Source organism: Octopus bimaculoides, chromosome 5 (assembly GCF_046866305.1).
Source record: "Octopus bimaculoides isolate indiv1 chromosome 5, ASM4686630v1, whole genome shotgun sequence".
In the NCBI taxonomy this organism is placed as follows: Eukaryota; Metazoa; Mollusca; class Cephalopoda; order Octopoda; family Octopodidae; genus Octopus; species Octopus bimaculoides.
This window is the reverse complement of record NC_142932.1, coordinates 95,918,983-95,937,586: the sequence shown is the minus strand read 5'-3', so window position 1 is coordinate 95,937,586 and position 18,604 is coordinate 95,918,983. Positions and strand designations below refer to the sequence as shown.

The 18,604-nt window shown below is 37.2% G+C and overlaps 1 protein-coding gene across 1 annotated transcript in view; it reads left to right on the top strand.

Moving 5' to 3' along the window:
* Window positions 1-11,963: 11,963 nt before the first annotated feature.
* Window positions 11,964-18,604, top strand: part of LOC106874549 (hemicentin-1-like) — a 136,207-nt gene continuing 129,566 nt past the window's right edge. Inside the window, exon 1 of the mRNA XM_089352716.1 lies at window positions 11,964-12,088. The gene's annotated coding sequence lies outside the window, so the exon portion shown is untranslated. The remainder of the gene's footprint in view (window positions 12,089-18,604) is intronic.

The following is an 18,604-nucleotide window of genomic DNA, read 5'->3' as shown; positions in this document are numbered from 1 at the left end:
GTGAGGGGCCGGGTGCAGGTGTAATCACAGATGTTTGGGCCTTTGAATATCCTTTCTCTTGTATCGTAGATTGTCCTTCCTTTATTGCAGAGTCACATTCTGCCCCTATGTGCCCATTTCGGCCACATTTGAAGCCCCCAGGTTTTCCCCTTCAGCCTGTAGTTTTAGAATCACGTCCTCACCCACGAGCACTCTATCGGGAATTCCTTCTAAAACTTCATGTGCTGCTTGGATGATAGCCGCGATGCTCTGCCCAAGCCAGTGTTGGTGGGAGGAAGAGTGTGTCACTTGTAAGATGTATGTTTTGTCCTCTCTGTTGAATAACAGTGTGGCCATCACCAGTACGGCATCAATTTCCGGTGGTACTTCTGCCACCTTAACACGGGATGTGCGCCGCCCTCTGCTGTCCTAAACCTGGCTTCTACAGTGCCAATTTTTCCCCTCTTGTGACATATATGATATCGTTCCAAATTGGAGCAAGACATTTGTCTATTTTGTCCTGCTCCATGTGTATTATTTTATTCTCCTTTAACAATAATTCACGAAAATCAACAGAATTTCAACAAGAAAAAAATGATAACTTACGGTGCCCCTTGTTCTCGTCCTTAGATATACAAAGATTTGATAAAACTAGTCTATAAATTAAAACTGACCCCATAAAAGTGACAAGCACAATCTGTAACAAATCTTTCTTCCTGATACCTTAGTAGCTTCTAAGCTGAAGTGAAGGCAGCATATTCTTTGTCTATTTCCCTACCTTCTTGGAGATTTTAGGTAACTTTAGGCCTCATCGAGGCAATGACTAGTGACCGGGACCTTTGGAAATATGCAGTACGTGAGAAGACCCAGCAAGCCAAGTGAGAGCATAATCTGTGACCTCTGCCAGAAGTGTAGCCAGCTCACTTATTCGTGTCTTTACTTCGTGTGACTGGCCCTCATGCCGGTGGCACGTAAAAGCACCCACTACACTCTTGGAGTGGTTGGCATTAGGAAGGACATCCAGCTGTAGAAACTCTGCCAGATCAGATTGGAGCCTGGCTTGCCAGTCCTCAGTCAAATCGTCCAACCCATGCCAGCATGGAAAGCGGACGTTAAACAATGATGATGATGATAATATACTAATGTGTTCATCTGTTTTAATTTAATTAAATTCTACGTCTTTATGCAACTGAGGATTGCTCTGCATTTAAATTGATGTAATGGTTGCATTGTTCAATTAAATGAAGTTACGTGAAACGATCGTACTGCATTACCTCTGGATATCCTTGTTGCTTATTTTGAAATTGTATGGATAATACCGTACTAAATTCTGGTGCCTCAACTTAAGTACCATATTCATCTGAATCTATCTATCTATCTATCTATCTATCTATCTATATATATATATTTATTTATTTATTTATTTATTTATTTATATGTTTCAGCCAAGTGGCTGCGGTCATGCTGGTGCACCATCTTTAGTCGAGTAAATCGACCCCAGGACTTATTCTTTAGAAGCCTAGTACTTATTCTATCGGTCTCTTTCGCCGAACCGCTAAGTTACGGGGACATAAACACACCAGCATCGGTTGTCAAGCGATGTTGGGGGGACAAAGACAGACACACAAACACATACATATATATATACATACATACGACGGGCTTCTTTCAGTTTCCGTCTACCAAATCTACTCACAAGGCTTCGGTCGGCCCGAGGCTATAGTAGAAGACACTTGCCCAAGATGCCACGCAGTGGGACTGAACCCGGGACCATGTGGTTGGTAAGCAAGCTACTTACCACACAGCCACTCCTACGCCTATATATATATATATATATATATACACACACATATATATACATACATACATATATATGCTCCCTGACCTCATGGCTCCTCAAATGGTTACCCTCACTGATTTTTTTTCTGTGTACTTGTTGAAAACTACGATGAGAGAAGTTTGTTTTGATTTCATTTTTCACATCATTTAATTCATCTTACTATTTTGTGTACTTCTATACTTAACACTTACACTTTCAAATCTTAAATTTAATGTAATTCACAGTCTCTATTTACATTTTTTCTTCCTTGATTTTGCTGTTCTCTCTTCATTTCTGTCCTGATCTGGAAAGGAGTATTCTTTCTGTCCTTCCTTATTCGTGATGAGACTCCCACCTCCCCATGTATTGGTTTATTTAGGGTACAAATTAATTTACTTTCTCAGTTACTAATAATTTTATGTTGGAGTAATTGCTATATATGTTTGTTATCTTGGTTTGGTAACCCTATTAACTCCTAACCACTCAGCTACTACACTCTTACAAAACATTAGCAATAGGAAGAATATCAAACTTTGAAAATGGTTGCTCCAATAATTCTTCCAAATTGGCTCCTCTAAAAACAAGTAAACTTGAAGGAACATTAGAAAGAAAATTTAAAGAAAAACATACACACACACACACAAAAAAAACAACAAATTTTTACATGATAAATCTCCATTAATTTTTAAGCTTTATTTATAATATAAACAGTCAAGTACATTTGGATCTAAATGTGTCTAATGCCTTGTAATAACAGGATGAAGTAGGATAGGCAAACTGAGTGATAATCTCTCATTGCCAGCTGCTTTCCAAAGCACAAAACCCAGGATACAGATCCTGAAGTAAAGCATCATTTTACAAATGAGAGAAGCTTTTACATTTAAATGGAAAGAAGTATTCAAACAAAACCATTATTTAACACTCATATATATACACTGTTTAAAATTTTGTACTTATTTTTTAAATAAGCACAGATGTTCAAAAAGAAAAATGTTTCAAAAATAAGAATGGTATGTAAGGTGCAGGCATGGCTGTGTGGTGAGAAGCTTACTTCTCAACCACATGGTTCAGTCCCACTGCATGGCATGTTGAGCAAGTGTCTTCTACTATGGCCCCAGGCAAAGCCTTCTGAGTGGATTTGGTTGATGGAAACTGAAAGAAGCCCATTGTACATATATGTATATACCTATGCATATGTATCTTTGTGTTGGTGTGTCTGTCCCTACCACCACTTGACAGCCAATGTTGGTTTGTTTATGTCTCCTTAACTTAGTGGTTCAGCAAAAGAGACTGATAGAATAAGTACCAGGCTTTAAAAAATATAAACACAAAGACAGAAATAATAACATTTACAAAGAATAGATAAGAATATAAGGTGCTCAACCAGAAAATAGTCTGCCTTCTGGTTATAGTGTGACATACATAGGTTTTAAGCAATGTATTAGGTATTGCATTCATGTATGTATGCATGTGTGCATGCATATAGATGGATGGATGAATGCATGTATTTATGCATGCACCTGTTCACAAGTGTACGTATAAGCATGTACATATATGTAAATGCATTCATTACCTGCTAAAAGATTTGAATGGTTTACATATTTTGATAGTGTCTTTGATGACTTGTAGTTGTAATCTCTTGATGATTTTGTGAAACTCAGTCCTTTAAGATTAGTGCAAGGGAATTGCTATGAAGGAAATTGTATGTAGAAATATAAAACCATAATCTAGATGGACAAACTGGAGATTTCTCAACATAGACATGTTCTTTTTCACACTTTTAATATGAATGTTAACAACTTCTGTGTAACTGATTTCAACGAACTGTGCCAAATTTCTTTTCTTGATCTCCCCTGTACCAACACCTTATAAAAAACACTCATGCCAACACCATGTAAAATGCACCTCTGGCCCAGTCATGTAAAAGCACCCATGTCAGTACCTTATGAAAATCACCAAGTACATGTGGTTGGCATTAGGAAGGACATCCAGCTATAGAAATCTTGCCAAAACAGACAGCTGGTCCCTGGTGTAGCCTTTTGGCTTGCCAGCTCTTGTCAAACTATCCAACTCATGCTAGCACGGAGAATGGAAGTTAAATAATAATGATGTTTCAGATCATTACGTCTGTTAGGCCCACATTTTGTTAGTCTCTATAACAACATTCATTCATAGTATGTTTAAGCTATGTATGTAGGTATTGTATGCATGTTTCCCTCATCTCAGTAGCTTCTTATATTTGTATCCTTTCTCTGGATATGTTTTAATTTTGTACAATAATAATAATATTACATTTCCTAGAGAGGTAATATCTTCATTACATTTCTCAGACAATTAATTACGATGTGAATGATATCCTCTGTTAATTCCAGAGAGTCTGCATCACTTGCTGTATCTGGTTGGTTTACTTGTATCTATATCCCTTTTGTGCATCAGATAGTTGTTATTTCTTGTTCTAGTATTGCAAAAACATATCCTTTAAAGTAAGGGTTAATATCTTGTTGTTAGTCTAGCATAGACTACCCTAGATGTCAGTGTCGCTGTCACTTGGAAAATTTCTTGACATATAGCCATGTATGGCCTTTTGTGATATGTATACAACTTCTCTTCTGATGTTGAAGCAGAGTTGTGCAACTTCTCTGGTTGTATATCCTTGATCATAAGTCAGGAAATGATTTCTGAAGAGCTACTTTTAAACCCTTATGATTGTTACAAAGTGTTTATATCCTCATCGCCATTGTTACAGTGTGTTTATTATGCATAATATCCTCTGTCTACTTTGTTATGTTGTTATAGGTGCCATTATGTTCTTATTACCACTATTATGTTGTGACAGTTTCTACATCTATCTTTGACTCATCTATCATGCTCTAGCTGATAGCTCCACAAAACAATGATTTGCAACTTCTACCTTGACAGTGACTTGAACTCGTATATATCATGTAACTGACACTGGCTCCAACTGAGAACTTGTACAACGACTCTGCTACTACTGACCTCCTACAAAGGCTGATGCCTGACTTTATAGTGGCTCATTCATACCACTTGTCATGTGGGAAGTGGTGTACCATTTTCACTACATCTCCCCTTTTAGTTTATTTTTTTGGGGAAAACAAGTAATTTTATTTCACTTTATTCACCCCTCCCCCTTTTTAGTGTTTTTTTTCAACTTAATATTTTTTCTTTTCCTTGTTTATTTGCAGGAACTCTCTGTTTTTAACTTTTCTTCCACTGTTTTATTAATGAACTTACCTTTTGACGTGTGTTGCTTTATCTCCTCCAGAGTTATTGGTAACTCTCGTACAATGTTCCACATTTTGTGTTTGATTTCCCCTTCAGCTCTTAGGGCCGCTATTACTGTGTCCTCAAATGGTTCGCCATTTCTGAGTATTAACCTAGACAGGTTGTCAGCATGTCCTAACTTTTTGAAAGGTAAACATTCCATTGCATAGTTGTAGCTTGGTAATATGGTACCCCATTACAGCAACCTGTTTGCTGTATATACTGGCATTCCTTTCTTGGATCCATAAATTGTTAGCAACGGGCGATGGTCTGTTTGTAGTCTAAACTGTCTACCATGTATAAACCTGTAGAACTTTTTTTTGCTAGTTATAATCGCCAATGCCTCTTTTCAATTTGGTTATAATTTTTTCCACTGGCAATAGTGTCCTTGACACATGAGCTATGGCCTTTTGGCTGCCATCTTCACATTTGTGTAGGAGTATGGCACCTACCACATACTTACTAGCATCTGTTGCCAGTATCGTTTCCAACTCTGGATCAAAGTGTGTAAGTGACAAATCTGAAGTTAAAATGCATTTAACTCCTCAAATGCCTTCTGGCATTTTTCTAACCAAAACCATTTGGCCTCACACACTCTTAGTGTATTATTTTTTTCTTTACATAAACCATTGGAGCTGCCCAGTTTGAATGGTCAACTTTTTCAATTATATCCAGACTTTCTAGTCTTTCCAGCTTTTATGTATGTGGTCTAAAACTGCAAATTGCACATTCTGTTTGGGCCTAAAAATGGGTGCTGCCTTTTCTTTTACTGCAACTCTCACTTTTGTTTTAGTGCAACAACCTAATCTTTCCCAAAAACATTTGGAAAAAATTAAAAAAATTTTTGTCTCAGTTGTTCAACTTCATGCGAATTTTTGACTGTGCCAAATACTTTTCACAGAGCCCACTAATGGGGGTAGCCCACATTTTTAATAACTCCATACATTCTGTACCAATAGGTTTAGTGTTTTTTTTCAACACATGACTGATAGTCCTTTTCATTTCACCTTGAAAAATTACATTGCAAATACATTCACCCATGAAATATAATTTCTTTCCAGTTACACCATATGCTACTTTATTTGATTTAAGTAATTTCAGCTCACCAATTTGCCTCCATATTTCTTCATTTATGATAATGATGTCACTCCCCGTGCCTAATTGCAGTTTGACAATTCTCACTTTGATGAATTTTCTGTTTGTTGTAAGGACTTTTTTCTCTGATGACAAACTATTTATCTTTTCTCGTTTTTCCCAATTTTGTGTCATCTTTGTTCTGCAATACAATTTAATGCATCCTGTATTCCTGCAATGAAAATACTTCGCATTTTTGAATGAGCACTCTTTTCTCAGGTGCCTACCACCATATGCCATACATGGATTTATCTTTTGATATATATTGTGTTTTTTGTGAAACACTTGATCCGTCTTCCAACTCTTTTGTACTGGTTTTATCTGTAAACATTCTTTGTGCTGGATTTCTTCTGTGTTGTGTCTTACTTTTAATAACATATTGCAATCTTCTGAGAGTTTCTGGAGAGTTATATCCAGGTTCATTACCAGCTTTGAAAGGATTTTCATCTGACTTCTGCATCGTTTTTGGCAGAAAGTCCTTGAACAAAAATCAGGTACGTGAATGAATCTGGAGTTAGCTTATCCAGTTTAAGTCTCTCACACTTTCAGTTCACTCTACCTGCATATGTGGTAAATCTTTGTCATCGCTTTTCTCAGTGTGTTGAACAATGATGATTTTTTCACTAAACATCCTACATAAAAGGTTAATTGTGTCCATGAAATTTATGTCAGAAACTTTTTTAGGCAATATAAAGTTACAGTATTTTTCATGCTCTGTAGTCAGCAGTTTTCTTAGAATTAGATGCGGTTTCATTTCATCAATCTAATCCTGGCATTCTTTTTTGGAAATTTGTTCAAATCTTTGGTAATATGCCTTGAAGGTGACCTCTTCTTCTGGGTCATATTTAAATTCATTTACTGAATTTGCCACATGGTCTGGTGAAAACGTATTTTCAGGTTTTCTTAACAGCTTCTTTAGTTGTAGCATTTGTAGTTGTTCTTTGAGTTGTTGCTATTTTTGCAACTCAACTAAACCCACTAATGAGTTTTTCATGGTTTTATGGATTTTTCGTAAAATGTGTACAACAAAACATTTGTTACTCTTCTGTTGAGTTGTTAATTTCTTCACATGTATTTTTTAAAAAAATTCCTCTGCATGAAAAATTTTTTTCAACATTGTCCACATGAACTGTTACAAAGTGTTTATATTCTCATCGCCACTGTTACAAAGTGCTTATAATGTCTGGTATCCTCTATCTACTTTGTTATATAGTCAGGTATCAGCCTTTGTAGGATGTCAGTAGTAGTAGTAGAGTCATTGTATGAGTTTGCAGTTGGAGTCAGTGTCAGTTAGGTGATAATATATGAGTTCAAGTCACCATCAAGGTAGACATTGGAAGTCATTGTAGAGCTATCAGCTATAGCACGATAGACAAGTCAAAAATAGATGATGTGGAACCTGTCACAACATGGTAGTGGTGATAAGAACATAATAGTGCCTATAACAAAGTAGATAGAGGAAATCAGACATGTGGGAAGGGGGTACCATTTTCACTACAACAATGTTATCTGCCTCATATATGCAGCCATGACCCATGGCTAAATTTCAACATTTGGTGGTCAGTAGAAGCTGATGAAGGAGTATGGTGTGAAATTCAAAGGTCATTTAAACTGATGCTAAGCCTCTGCTGCCTTGTTTTTATTGTAAGTAAATGCAATCTACATTAGTTTTTATATAGATTAGCAATTCTTGTACAAATGATTTTTTGGTTTTAACGCCAATAATCCAGATCTTATTTAAGTAATTCAAATGTTGGTATGAGTATTGGTACAGTTAACATATTTTGAGTGATGATTTATTGTACAAATAAAATGCTGAGGATAATATTTTCTTTACACTGGATTAATATTTCCAGATTACACATTTCTTGTTAGAAGGTCTATCACAGAGAATATTTTCATCCATCCTTAAGTGCCTGTAACATTCTTCATCTGACACAAGTAAAATAGACAGGTCATTGGTAGAAATGTTGCTAGATGAGCTTCTATTGCAATCATGTAAAAACATTTATCCTTGCCAAACTCTACCGCCATATCTTTTGCAAGAATGTCATAACCAGACTCAGGCATTTCTTCATACCATTAATATTCTTGGCATATTCTATCAGATCATACAAAAAAAAAAAGCAAATTATGAGATTGGTGTTTCTATTTTCCTGTGAGCCAATTGCATAACCATCAAATTTCCTTAAGAAAAATGACAAGTTGATTATTGACAACATAAACAATATCATAGATAGACTGTAATCTTGAAATATACAAAATCAAAATCGCTGACACAGCTGATGACAGTACCGCCTGATTGGCACTCATGCCAGTGGAACATTAAAAGCATATCTGAGCATGGGGTGTAGCCAGCCCACTTATGAGTACCGCTCATTCATTGGACAATAAGCTTTGCTTGCGAAGACCTATTGAAGCAAGTGAAATCAAAATCAAAATCACTGACATGGCCGATGACAGTACTGCCTGATTGGCACTTGTGCCAGTGGAATGTTAAAAGCATATCCAAACATTGCCAGTGCTGCCAGACTGGCTCCCATGCAGGTAGCACATAAAAAACATCTTTTGAGCGTGGTCGTTGCCAGAACTGCCTGATTGGCCCTCGTGCCGGTGGCACATAAAAGCCTCCACTACACTCTCGGAGTGGTTGGCATTAGGAAGGGTATCCAGCTATAGAAACTTTGCCAGATCAGATTGATCCTGGTGCAGCCTTCTGGCTCACCAGTCCTGAGTCAAACCGTCCAACCCATGCCAGCATGGAAAGTGGACGTTAGATGACGACGACGATGATGATGATGATGATGATGATGATATCTCAGTGACAAGAAGGCTACTTCTTGTATTTAACTTCAGAATTTTGATCCAGAACAAAGTTAGATTCTTTATAGCCTTCTGAATGTATCTGGAATATTAGCAAGTTGAAGAGATTCTAGCATCCATGAGTGGAGAACAGAACTGAATGCTTCCGGTAATCTAGCCAGACTATAACAAGGTTCCTCCAATGCTATCATGCATTTGACATCATGATTTTGTTAACCAAAAGCTGTTCAATACACCCTGAAATTCATTTCTTCTCAGCTGCTGGTTCAGCTGTGATGATATTATAACTAACAGAATGTCTTGGAAGAATAAGTTCAAACTGGCTATAAAGATTTTATACACAGAATTCTAGCATGTAATTAGCTAGTAGTTTTTATCATGTGCATAATATTGTTTTGGAATACCAGTTTTGTTTCTGCCAGTACCAACCAGGTTGGTTTGTTTATATCTCCACTGAGAGCTTACAAGTAAATGTCAATAAAATTCTGATAAAAGTTCAGTTTTTTTGTATCAGTCTCTGGTAATCAGGTCTTTTCCTGATAATTTCCTATCCTGAAGTTTTGGAATAACATCATCAAAAGTTTTATTTTTGATGCTGTATGCCTTAGGAACAATATTTGCCTCACTTTACACTCTGATTAAGCTCCTTTACCTGACACCAGGTTTTTTTCCAGAATGACTCATTTTCACAAGAAAGTAGCTCTGTGGCATTCGTTGTCCTCTCAAACTGCTAACTGGTTTCAATCAAATTTCTCATTAGTTATTTTTTTTCAACTGCTTTTTACTAATGCCAGAATTTTTCACTGATAGTTCTTAACTCCTGTTTGAGAGTGATTAATTTGTATACAAATGTTCTCTCTTTTTATTATCTCCAAGCATTGCTTCTATTTTATTTTTCATTCTTTGCGCAATGTAAGTGTGGTTATTTGATTGCCTGTGATACACAATGCTCTGTAACTGATAGTTCTCTGTAAATCAACCACCCTTTTTCAGTCTTCCTAAATGCGCAATGGTGTTTTTTTCACTTGTTTTGCCTTTCTTTAACTTTTTAGTATATAAAAGGTGCTGTATTACAGTTGTTGAGAAGGCATATAAACAAATAATAATTTTCCAAAATAAGAGATCTTTACACCTTATGGATATTCTCCCCCAATTTCTTTAAGCACTATTAGAATTAAAGTAAAGATTATTTACTAACATAATATGGCATCCTGGTTTAGGATGAATGTTACTGTAATTTAGCCCTAGGAGACATTGTCTCCAGCTGGCTATATGATATGATCTGTGTCCTTATATTTTCAAACTAGAGCATTTAGTACCCCCACTCAGCTCAAAACAATATAAGGACACAGATCATGTTGAATAGCCAGCTGGAGACAATGTCTCCTGGGGCTAAATTACAGCAACATTTGTCCTAAACCAGGACTGCCATATTATGTTGGCAAATAATCTTTACTCTAGAGTACTGTTGCAGAATATCTCTTGTTGAGAGATTTAAATAGTAATTTGCTATTTTATAGATCAATGATTAGTTGTCACTTTGGAAACTATATATTTCAAACAGGAATTTGGCAATGCTACCTCTAGCCAAACAATTATTCTGTGCTGATGAAGGGAAATGACTCAGAAATCATGATACACAGATATTGTTTTAAGCTGAGTGGGGGTGCTAAATGTCCTTGTCTGAAAATATAAGGACACAATTTGTGTCATATAGCCAGCTGGAGATGTATGTATGTATGTATGTATGTATGTATGTATGTATGTATGTATGTGTGTGTGTATGTGTGTATATATGTATGTATGTATGTATGCATGCATGTATGTATGCATGTATGTATGTATATATGCATGCATACATACATGTCTGTCTGTCCTGTTTTTAAATTCTTCCTCTGAAAAAGGAGCTGGTTTCTAACAAAGATACAAAGCTCCATCTTTGGAATGTAGATAATGAAAACAATGTCACATTTTAAACCTGAGAAAAAATTGCATAGTTTAACAGATTGTTTTTGAAATGTGTAAATCAGTCGGTTCATTTCTTTTTCTGAAAATCCATGCTTATCTAGACTGAGAGTTAGGCATTTACTTACAAAACCAAGTGCTCCAATTATTATTGGTACAAATGTAAATTCGTAATCTGGATATAGAAGCTGTAAGTTTTGAAGCAGTTTTCATACTTATCTTCTTTCACTTTCATTTTCAAAGAGATATTCACATCAGCAGAACAGCTGATTTCTATGATGGTACACACTTTTCCTTTCCCAGACTGAAATTCACCATTGATTGCTTTCATCCATGTTCACCATCCACTACATTCACCTTTCTCCCCATTTCCAACCATCTGTCCTTCTCTTTCATGCTCTTGTGAACTTACCCATCCACCCTTCCTGCTCCCTTGTTCCTAGTCTCTCTTTGATTCACTTCCTTGTGCCTTGAAGGTATGCCCTGACATCTTATCACTGCCATCTTCACTCTCTTTCCAGTTGGGGTAGTCATGTATCTCCTTTGCAGCAAACTGAAAAAATGGAAAAGAGTAAGAAAGAACAAAAAACGAAATTAGAGAGCCAAAAATAAAGACAGAAAAAAGAGAGACAGAGAAACGCTCTCTCTCTCTCTCTCTCTCTCTCTCTCTCTCTCTCTCTCTCTCTCTCTCTCTCTCCACCTTCCTACAATAAATTCTTTCATTCACAATTCTTTCATTCTTTATACTATAGAATGGAAGTGAAAACAGTGTGAGAAAGATAGGAGAATAAATTACAACAAGAAAGAAATGAAAGAAGTGAAAGTAGAAGAGTCTAAATGGACATTCAAATTTGAATTGCTTGCAGCTTAATTATCTGCATAATTTAATTGGTTAGACAGTTGTAGAACAGTGAACATTTTTGAGTGAGGCAAGAGGGAGAAGTAGATAACACATGTAAAACAATTAGTTGTCCTAAAAGTAAGCAAAGAAACACATTCTGATATCCCGAACAGGCTTGGTTTAGTTTTAGATCTGTTTTACATCTGCTTTTACACCATATGATGTAAATGTAAGACTTGCTGTTGGTAAGTAAATATTGTTTACTATTCATGTGAAGCTTAAATCCAACAAAGTATAACTTTGTAATTTCTACTATCCAACTACGAAAGTTTAAATTTGTATTCTATTTAAAGTTGGAAGTTTTCGGTCTATTTAACCACCTCACAAAAATGCACACATTACACATGTAAGTATTTATATATATACACATACATATAGACATGCATACATACATACATACATACACACACACATATATATATATACATACTGAGGGTGATAAATTGAATATTAATTTCAATTTAAAACCAGTGGTCTAACATATAAAAATCTGATACTTCAGAAAAATTGTATTACATGCGTATAAGAAGGGATGACCACTAGGTGGACTCCCAAAATGCTAGAAAGAGGTTATCAACGACCCAACCACAAAGAAAAATAATGTTCTCCAGAAAAAAATTCAGTAAACACCAGAGCATAGGCGGGCAGGACATATATATATACACTATAATGGAGAAAGCTGCTTATTAATTAGGTATGTAACAATTACTAAAAGTACTAAAAGAAAGCAATTATTAAAAAGTTGACCATCTGGAAATATTTTCATAAATTTATGTTCCAAGAAATTTCCAATAATTTCAATTTCTCAAGTTTCTTGAATTTTTATAATTCCAATTTCTTGCAAACTTAAATATTCATTGCATTCACTGCATCCAGTTCACAAATTTAAATATTCGTTGCATTCATTGCGCAGTGTTCCATTCTCATTTGCAAAGTCTCTCACTTTCTCTTTTAAGTTTTCATTTACTATTTGGAAAACTGACAGTTTGTTCTATTAATGTATATGTAATTTATTATTTATTATTCTATTAATGTTAACCTAATTTATTATTTATTGAATGAAAATTTAAAAAATACCCGTATAATTTTTGAATGTGAGACAGATGTGAGAAGAGCCTAAAAAGTTGGGTAATAACTATTAGAAGATGAAGAGAAAAAAGTTACCGACAGGTACTTGAAACTTGCACCTTATTCACAGTTTCCAAATACTCTGTACCACTAAGCCAATGTATACACAAGCAAGTTGCACGAGCAACTTCAACAGTGACACGCTCACATACATACATAGATACACATACACACAAATGAAAGGCTATGAATGTGTGTGTGTGTGTGTGTGTGTGTGTGTGTATGTTTGCTGTTCACTGACAAAATTTCGTGCTGCATTGCTTTTGCGAAGTTTTGCCATTGAACAAGTCGTGGTTTCAAAGCGAAGAAAATATTTTGACACAAATGAAATTTTAATGTTGAAGTGAAACTAGTAATACTTAAATACAGAGGTCCCTTAATGGTACTACTTAAATACAGGTGTTATGCACAAAACATTTTAAATGTACGCTTTGTGGATGTGTAATGACACCCTAACCCTAACCCTAAAACTAGCCCTAACCTTAACCATAAAAACTAATTCTAAAACTAACCCTCCCCTTCATATCGTTACGTAGATGCATCGGGATATCTGTATTTAAGCAGTGCTGTGAAACTAACGGCTTCTGTGTGTTCTTAAATGGCTTACAGACATGTACGCTGCAATTGTTTTTGTTTCAGCACACGTTCTCAGATCAAATCACTTACTATGCAAGTACATCTCCGTAATTTTTAAAAATCTCTGTGGATAAATGCCAGCAATGACCTTTTCAGGCTCTCCAATATTTTAATTTCTAAACAAAACCAACTGAGAGCAGGGAGTTGGGCTGCGAAAAATTCATAATTCCTCAAATTTTCTTTTTTATAGCATATAGATGTATTTATGGGGGAAAATACTGAAAGACATCAATACATGCAAGAGAGATAAAGAAACGAAGAGGGTTGTCTTTGGATATGCTAGAAGCAACAGCCAAATCGCCCTTAAATCACTCACTTTTCTCTCTGAAAATATTAACGATTTTTACCAAAAATGCTCTTCCATGGTCTTGCGGGATGATGAAGGACAGGGTGTAAAAAAATAAAAAGAACTTACAAAACTTTTTTCATACAAAGATGCCCCACCCATCATTTTGAAGGTTGTAGTTTTAAAAAAAGATGAGGAAAATCCCTTAAAAAATTTTCCCCACAAATTTCTTTATAATCGTAATCTATGCTACTTGAAAGGTATTTGTATAAATTTTCATTAAAAAATACCCATCTTCCTGAAAGTTATGATGGAAAAAAGTCAGATTATGTGAATTTTCCAAAACTCCTCTATCCACGCCCTCGTAAAAATTCTTTCTCATAAATCCCTATATACTCAATGCCATAATATCTAAGCGGTATGTGTAGAAAATTTTGTAAAAAAGTATCCATTTACTGGCTGTCGTGAGGCGACAAAGTCGGGGGCATATACATCTGTAGTAATGCCCTTTTATTTATACGATATTTTCATTTCATGTTTATTTCATTCATTGTTTACAATGTTCTCTCTCACCACTTCTGCTAGTATATATCCGTGTTCAGATTGTCCTTGCACAGGGGCCATCTAGACTCCCATTTGCGCCGTGAACAGGGATTAATCTTCTCTCTTTGCTCCTTTGCATCACATGGCCTCTATTGCCCTCCCACCCACCTCTCCTCTCTTGCTCCGACTCCTACCTCTCTTCACTCCTACTCTCCTCTCTTCTCTTCGCTCCTACCAACCTTCTCCTTCCCCCTTCATCATCACCCCCTCCCTTGTAAGCCCACCCCACCCCTACACATTCCAACCCTACCTTCCCTATTCTTCCCATCCCACCCCTTACAACCAATCCCACATACCCCACCCTCTGCCTACCCACATACCCTACCTCTACCCCCACCCTCAGCCTAACCCACACCCCACCCTTGCTTTCCCCACTCTTACCTCCCCCACCTCCCAACACCATCACACCACACCACACCACACCACTACACCATACACCACCATACCACACAACACATCACACCATCATGCACACACCAGCACTGACCACTTCCCAGCCCCACATTTTCACACCTACACATTCACACATGCATACGTCAAGATCACCAGCCCTCTTCCACACGCACATACAAACTCTCTTATACACATGCACGCTCACCTTCATTTTGGGATCACCACTACTTTATTATCTCCCCCTTCTCCCTAGCTCTCTTGTGTGACGCTTCTGTCCGGCATTGGGCATGATAGATTGCTAGCCACTACACATTCTTTATTTTCTCTCCTTGTTTCTTTTTGTGTTCCTTTCTGTGGAAGAGCGCAGGCTTGAAACGTTAAAGACTTTTTCACTTACCGAGTGTTATACTAATACATCTGTTTGTTGTCTACACCACCTGTCTTCGTCTTATGTTTTTTTGTGAATTCTCCCTATATATATATATATATATATATATATATATATATATATATATATATATATATATATATATATATATATATGCATATTTGTTTATATGTGTGTATATATATATTTCATCATCATCGTCATCATCGTTTAGTGTCTGCTTTCCATACTGGCATGGGTTGGGTGGTTTGACTGAGAGCTGACAAGCTAGAAGGCTGTACCAGGCTCCAATCCAATCTGGCAAAGTTTCTACAATTGGATGCCCTTCTTAACGTCAGCCGCTCCGAGAGTGTAGTGGGTGCTTTTTACATGCCACCGGCACGAGAGCCAGTCAGGTGGTACTGGCATGACCACGCTTGAATGGTGCTTTTTACATGCCACCAGCATGGGAGCCAGTCAGGTGGAAATGGCAACGACCACAATCGAATGGTGCTTTTTACGTGCCACCAGCACAGGACCAGTCAGGCACCACTGGCATTGACCATACATGAATGGTGCCTTTTATATGCCACTGGCACAGGTGCCAATCAGGCAGTACTGTCATCGGCTATGACAACAACTTCACTTGCCTCAACAGGTCTTCGCAAGCACAGTTTATTGCTCAATGATTGAAGAGTACTCTTCAATGGACTGGTTACGCTGCACTGGCATAGGTAACGGTCTCACTTTGCTTGCCGAGTCTTCTCAAATACAACATATCTCCAAAGGTCTCGGTCACTTGTCATTGCCTCGGTGATGTCCAATGTTCGGAGGTCATGCTTCACCACCTCATCCCAGGTCTTCCTGGGTCTACCTCTTCCACAGGTTCCCTCTACTGCTAGGGTGTGACACTTTTTCACACAGCTGTCCTCCTTCATATGCAACACATGACCATACTAGCACAGATGTCTCTCTTGCACACCACATCTGATGCTTCTTATGTCCAATTTTTCTCTCAGGGCGCTTACACTCTGTCATGCATGCGCACTGACATTACACATTGAGCAGAGCATACTAGCTTCATTCCTTGCAAGCTTACACATGTCATCAGTAGTCACAGCCCATGTTTCACTGCCATGTCGCATGGCTGCTTGCACACATGCATCATGCAGTCTACTTTTTACTCTGAGCGAGAGGCCCTTTGTTACCAGCAGATGTAGGAGCTCTCTGAACTTTGCCCAGGCTATTCTTTTTCTAGCAGCTACACGCTCAGAGCATCCAACCCCGCTACTGACTTAAGCTATCAACTACTTGTAGTTTTTCCCCCTGGAATGTGACGGAAGCTATTTTCTGCACATTTTTGGTGTTAATTGCCCCTGCGCATTTACTGATATTCATATGTTTATATATACTGGATGCAGCTCTGCATCATTAACCAGATTGAGGGTTAAAAAATCACAGTAGAGTTCATTCAAATGGACAGCCATGTTGAAGTGGCTACGAATATCATATATATACATGTATGTATGTATATAAAAAAAATATATATATACACACACACATATATAAAATATATACATAGACACACAGAACACTATATATATTGTGTATATATATATATATATATATATATATATATATATATATATATATATATATATATATATATATATATATTTGTTTTCACAATGTATATTTAAATATATATATATATATCTCCTTTCCCAAACTTCACTTATTCCCTTCCTCACATTTCCTCTTCATCCACTATGATTTCCCACTCCCCAATCCTGTCCTCACTACACTGTTCACTGTTTGCTGGTTTCCCCAACCCCTCTATATATGTAGGTTCTCACCAGTCACAGTATTCCCTACCCCCACTCCCTATTTGTGCTTTCTTGGCAATTTCCTGTCACATATATTATGACCTCCATACCTTTGGAGTATGCCCTGACACGTGTCACCATTTATCTTTCTCTTCCTTACTCTATCATCGCATCTATGCTCTGATCCCTGTTCCTTATGAGTATACCCTGGCAATTTGCCACCATCCCTCTTTGCTCTCTCTTGTACTCTTGCTGTCTCCCACTCTCTCTCTCTCTCTTTCCCTTACTCTTCCCTCTGGCTGGGTAGCCATGAATCTCCTCTACAGCAGCACACCTGTTTCAGTCCTCGTTCTTGATCACTTTCTCTCCCTCCTTCTCTTGCTCTTACCTCTGACTAGGTAACCATGTACCTCCTTTACAGCAGCACATGTTTCTGTCCTCATTCTGATAACCCTCTCTCTCTCTCTCTTCCTTTCTGGCTGGGTAACCATGTACCTCCTCTGCAGCAAGACATCTGTTTCTGTCCCTGTCTTTTTGTCATACTCTAACCTTTCATCACCTGACAAAAGATCACCTGCTCCAATGCCCCACCCCCACAACCACTTTCAAAGATTCTTTGTCTTGCAAAATACTTGGTGATCCTGTCAGTGCTTGTGCCACTTAAGAAGCATCCAGTCCACACTGTACTGGTGCCATGTAAAATGCACTCTGCAGGGTGGTTGGAGTTAGGAAGGATATCCAGCCATAAAACCCTACCAAAACAGACAGAAGTCTGATGTAATCTTCTACCTGGCCAGCTCTTGTCAAGCCATCCAACCCATGCTAGCATGGAAGGAGAACGTCAAACAATGATAATGATGATGATGATATATATTATGTGTGTATAATATTTATCTATATCTATATGGAAACACATTTATATACATACACACACACAATATATATATATATATATATATGTGTGTGTGTGTGTGTGTGTGTGTGTGTGTGTGTGTGTGTGTGTGTGTGTAAAAGAGACCACTAAAGTGGACTGTTAATGTGCTAGAAGAAGATCACTTAAAAATTTCTCAAAGAAAGATTCAGCTGAGCAAAAACAGGCGGGCGAGACTGGTGAAAATTATAAATACCTCGGTTATCTGTAGACCATGGTTTCAAAATCAACACTTTCTTATATATATATTATATTATATATATATATATATATATATATATATATATATATATATATATATATATATATATATATATAAGGGGATATAGCTTCACACGATGTAGAAGACAACTGGAGGTTTCTACGGGACAACCTGCCGAGGGCCACTGACCAGATCTGTGGATGGTGCAAAGTCCCCTCTCGAACCAGAGTAACGTGGTGGTGGAACAATGTTGTTGACAGGGCTATTAGACAAAAGAAACAGGCTTGGAAAGACTGGAAGAACGGTGGTAGCAGGGAATTGTATCAGAC